The following is a 5768-nucleotide window of genomic DNA, read 5'->3' as shown; positions in this document are numbered from 1 at the left end:
CGTAAGATATGGTATACTGAAACTGTGAGATCAAGAGGAAAAACCTTGAGAGCCAATAAATCAGCATTGTGACAAGTGACTATCAATCCAGTCAGATCTGTTCTTATCTCAACCCCTCGTGCCCCACGTTGGGCGCCAAAAAGAACTGTCATGGTTTAAACCCAGTCAGGTAACTTGTTCACTCACTCCCAGTGAGTGGTGCCGAGCTGGCAACAATCAAGGTCCGTGTCCGTCTCCCCCCCCCCCCTGCACCGGGGCTCTCCCCTTCCCCGCTCCCGGAGGAACGGGGAGGAGGATCGAGAGAGTGCAACTCCTACGGGTTGAGACAAGAACAGTCCAGCAACAAATCACCACCGCTACTATCAGCTAAAACAATGATAAGGGAAAATAACAAGGGAAGAGAATACGATACCACCGGCCAAGAAAACGAGTTCCACCCGGAAGCTCCTGTCCTTCCGGGTAACTCCCAGTTACCCCCCACCCCGGGCATGACGTGCTGTGGTATGGAATACCTCCCCGGCTAGCCCGGGTCAGGCACCCCGTCTCTGCCTCCTCACAGCTTCCCCTCCTCCCTGGCAGAGCATGAGCCTCACAGAGTCCTTGCTCAGGGTAAACATCACTTAGCAACAACCGAAAACATCGGCTTCACCAACGCTGTTCTCAAAACTAGAAGTCAAAACACAGCACTGCACCAGTTAACACAAAGGAAAAAACATGACTGCTACTGCTGAACCCAGGACATTATCCACCCCTTATTCCATACCATTCACGTCGTGCTCAGATCCCACATTTTCAATACACCATCGCTCTCCCACATATATACATCCATATACATACAGACCAAGAGGAAAAAAATCATTTTCTTAGTGCATGGACCAATCCCTATAATGCTGCCGAGTCCATTCGGTCCATGATGTTCCAAGTTCATTCTCTGTTGGGATGATGGCTGGAGGGAAGTCAGGGCCAGTCGCTGGTGACCTGGAGAAATCTAGTTGATGGGCTATAAAAGCATTACACAGCAGGCAACAGTATACAATTGAGTTCACTGGCTGTTTTCCCCTAAAATCAAATCCCCTTGAGGTATACATCGGACTTCCCCATCTTCCCGCATTACCCACCAAGTATATCCAGGTCCCTGAGCAAAAGCAATCCCACGAGTGGGTTTGCCTTTACCTGAAGCAGGAATAACCCAGACTGTCTTCCCCAGCAAATTCTTCATATGCACCACGGGAACTTTGTCCCCCTCTACAATATGTAAAAGTTCTGACTGGGCTGGGCCAGCCCTGTTGGCAGATCCTCTGGTGTTGACCAACCAGGTGGCCTTTGGTAAATGTGTATCCCAATGCTTGAAAGTTCCCATACCCATCACTCTCAGTGTAGTTTTTAACAGCCCATTGTACCGTTCGATTTTCCCAGAGGCTGGTGCATGGTAGGGGATGTGATATACCCACTCAATGCCATCTCTTTGGCCCAAATATCTATAAGGTTATTCCGGAAATGAGTCCCATTGTCTGATTCAATTCTCTCTGGGGTGCCGTGTCGCCACAAAATCTGTTTCTCAAGGCCCAGGATAGTGTTCCGGGCAGTGGCATGGGGCACAGCGTATATTTCCAGCCACCCGGTGGTTGCTTCCACCATGGTAAGCACATGGCGCTTGCCTTGGCGGGTTGGTGGCAGTGTGATATAGTCAATCTGCCAGGCCTCCCCATATTTATACTTCAACCATCGTCCTCCATACCAAAGAGGCTTTAACCGCTTGGCTTGTTTAATTGCAGCACATGTTTCACACTCATGAATAACCTGGGCAATAGTGTCCATTGTTAAGTCCACCCCTCGGTCACGGGCCCATCTGTATGTTGCATCTCTGCCCTGATGGCCTGAAGTGTCATGGGCCCACCGGGCCAGAAATAATTCACCTTTATGTTGCCAATCTAAGTCCATCTGAGCCACTTCAATCTTAGCCGCTTTATCCACTTGTTGGTTGTTCTGGTGTTCCTCAGTGGCCCGACTCTTGGGTACATGGGCATCTACATGACGTACCTTCACCACCAGGTTCTGCACCCGGGCAGCAATATCTTTCCACAGTGCAGCAGCCCAGATGGGTTTACCTCTGCGTTGCCAGTTGTTCTGCTTCCATTGCTTCAACCACCCCCAGAGGGCATTTGCCACCATCCATGAGTCAGTATAGAGATAAAGTACTGGCCACTTCTCTCGTTCAGCAATGTCCAGGGCCAGCTGGATGGCTTTCACCTCGGCAAATTGACTCGATTCACCCTCTCCTTCAGCAGTTTCTGCAACTTGTCGTCCAGGACTCCATACAGCTGCCTTCCATCTCCGATGCTTTCCCACAATACGGCAAGAGCCATCAGTAAACAAGGCATACTGCTTTTCACTTTCTGACAGTTTATTATATGGTGGGGCCTCTTCAGCACGCACCACCTCCTCCTCTGGTGACATTCCGAAATCTTTGCCCTCTGGCCAGTCCATGATGACTTCTAGAATGCCTGGACGACTGGGATTTCCTATTCGAGTTCGTTGTGTAATTAGTGCAGCCCATTTACTCCATGTAGCATCAGTTGCATGATGTGTAGAGGAGACCCTGCCTTTGAACATCCAGCTCAGCACGGGCAGCCGGGGTGCCAGGAGGAGCTGTGCTTCAGTGCCAATCACTTCCGAAGCAGCTCGAACCCCTTCATACGCTGCCAGTATCTCTTTCTCAGTTGGGGTATAGCTGGCCTCAGATCCTTTGTATCCCCGACTCCAAAAGCCGAGGGGTCGACCTCGAGTCTCCCCTGGAGCTTTCTGCCAGAGGCTCCAGGTAGGACCGTTCTCCCCAGCTGCAGTGTACAGCACATTTTTTACATCTGGCCCAGTCCGGACTGGTCCAAGGGCTACTGCATGAGCTATCTCGCGTTTAATTTGCTCAAAGGCTTGTTGCTGCTCAGGGCCCCATTTAAAATCATTCTTCTTCCGGGTCACATGATAGAGAGGGCTTACAATCGAACTGTAATTTGGGATGTGCATTCTCCAGAACCCCACTGCACCCAAGAAAGCTTGCGTTTCTTTCTTATTAGTTGGTGGAGACATTGCTGTTATCTTGTTGATCACATCTGTGGGGATCTGTCTACGTCCATCTTGCCATTTTATTCCCAAAAACTGAATCTCCTGTGCAGGTCCCTTGACCTTACTCCGTTTTATGGCAAAACCAGCTTTCAGCAGGATTTGGATTATTTTCCTCCCTTTCTCAAAGACTTCTTCCGCTGTATCGCCCCACACAATAATGTCATCAATGTATTGCAGGTGTTCTGGAGCTTGCCCCTGTTCCAGTGCAGTCTGGATCAGTTCATGGCAAATGGTAGGGCTGTGTTTCCACCCCTGGGGCAGTCGGTTCCAAGTGAACTGGACACCCCTCCAAGTAAAAGCAAACTGTGGCCTGCACTCTGCTGCCAAAGGAATGGAGAAAAATGCATTGGCAATATCAATCGTGGCATACCACTTGGCTGCCTTTGACTCTAGTTCATACTGAAGTTCTAGCATGTCCGGTACGGCAGCACTCAATGGTGGTGTGACTTCATTCAGGCCACGATAGTCTACTGTTAGTCTCCATTCTCCATTAGACTTTCGCACTGGCCATATGGGGCTATTGAAGGGTGAGCGGGTCCTGCTGATCACCCCCTGACTCTCCAGTCTACGGATCAGCTGATGGATGGGAATCAGGGAGTCTCGGTTGGTGCGATATTGCCGCCGGTGCACAGTTGTGGTCGCAATTGGCACTTGTTGTTCTTCAACTTTCAGCAACCCCACAGCAGAGGGATCTTCTGAGAGACCAGGCAAGGTGGACAGCTGCTCAATTTCCTCAGTCTCCAAAGCAGCAATACCAAAAGCCCACCGGTACCCTTTTGGGTCTTTGAAGTACCCTCTCTTGAGGTAGTCTATGCCGAGGATGCATGGAGCCTCTGGACCAGTCACAATAGGGTGCTTTTGCCACTCCCTCCCAGTCAGGCTGATTTCAGCCTCCAGCACAGTCAACTCTTGGGATCCTCCTGTTACTCCAGAAATATAGATGGGTTCCACCCCTTGACAGCTTGATGGCATCAGGGTACACTGTGCACCGGTATCTACTAGAGCCTTATACTTCTGTGGGACTGATGTGCCAGGCCATCTGATCCACACAGTCCAGTAAATCTGATTGTCCCCTACCTCCACCTGGCTGGAGGCAGGGCCCCTCTAATGGTCGTCACAGCATTGGACACTTAAGTCGTGTTGAAAGGGATTATTCTTCGTTATCACAGGAGCTGGAGTAAAATCAGCTCTTCCACTCCATCTGGGAAACTGCTCACCAGAGACTGAAGCCGTAGCTCTCATGGGACGATCAGTCTTGGCCCTTGCTCCCCTCTTCAGTTCACTCACCCGTTCCTCCAAAGCTGAAGTAGGTTTTCCATCCCACTTTGTCATGTCTTCTCCGTGATCCAGCAGGTAACACCATAGGGTACCCCGTGGCGTATACCTTCTGTATCTCCTCTCTTGAATAATAGGACGTCTTTTGTTAATAGCTGAGACGTGTGTTGGTACACGTGAGGAGCTGGATAAATCAGATACATCGTCCCTCAATTTGTCGAGGTCCTGGGACAGTTTTTTCACAGCTGAGATGATGGAAGGAGTGAGATTGTCTTCGAACTCTCGGAGTTTATGAACCATTTCATCCACTGTTAGTGGTACTATGTCATTCCAGGTCACTGTTGCCAATGAATGGGCATATGATGACGGTGCATTCCGTGTAAGTTTTCGCCACATGGGTCGTGTACATTCAACTTCATCTGGATCTATCGGTGTATCCCCGTTATTCGGCTTGATGTGATAGATCATCTCTACGATGGCCAATTCCCTCAGAGACTGGATGCCTTTGTCTATAGTAGTCCACTTGGCCGAACGACTCGTAACATCGTCCTTGTACGGAAACCTTTCTTTCACAGCTGCCAAGAGCCTCCTCCAAAGGCTGAGGGACTTTTTCTCTCTTGCGATTGCTTTGTGAATTCCCCCTTCTCTAGCAAGTGATCCCAGCTGCTTGGCTTCTGTACCTTCTAGTTCGTGACCATCGGCCCCATTGTCCCAGCATCGGAGTAACCGGGTGATGATGTGCTCCCCTGGTTGACGGGTAAAATCTTTTCGCATATTCCGCAGCTCGGTTGAGGTCCGAGGTCGAGAAGTTACCTCTTCTTCTTCTTCTTCGTCATGTGAGGATGACTCCTGATCAGATTCTGGACCGGGTGGTGAATTCATTGGTTCTTCATCTCGCTTCACCCTTTTTGCCTCCTTTTTGCTTGTTCTCTTGCGTACAGGGGCAACCGATATTGGTACGAATTGGTCCTCTGGTTTGGCTGCAGTGATTATCACTGTGGTTTGAGTAGCGACTGTACTTGTTGCTGGGGGTGGTGTAGCTACCGTGCTTGGAGCTGGGGTAACCGCGCTGTCTGTTGCAGTTGAAGTTTGAGCAGCTGCTGTACTTGCCGCTGGGGTAGCTGCGCAGTTCATTGCAGCCAAAGTTTGAGTAGCGACTGTCGCTTTGCCCTCAAATCCGCCGATATTCTTTTCCTTTTGAAGGTGCTGGATAGTGTTGAACAAGGCCCTGTAAGCATAGGCCAAGCCCCAGCACGTTGCCGTGATTTGTCCATCTCTGGTATGGCCAGAATGACCACACACCTCATTTAAGTGTTTTACTAATTCTTCTGGATTTTGCAGTTGTTCGGTAGTGAAATTCCAAAGTACTG

The sequence above is a fragment of the Pezoporus flaviventris genome, unplaced genomic scaffold (assembly GCF_033815535.1).
Source record: "Pezoporus flaviventris isolate CSIRO_AGI_PZ_B2104156 unplaced genomic scaffold, CSIRO_AGI_Pfla_v1 ptg000290l, whole genome shotgun sequence".
Classification (NCBI taxonomy): Eukaryota; Metazoa; Chordata; class Aves; order Psittaciformes; family Psittacidae; genus Pezoporus; species Pezoporus flaviventris.
The sequence above is the reverse complement of the archived record's forward strand: the minus strand, read 5'-3'. Positions refer to the sequence as shown.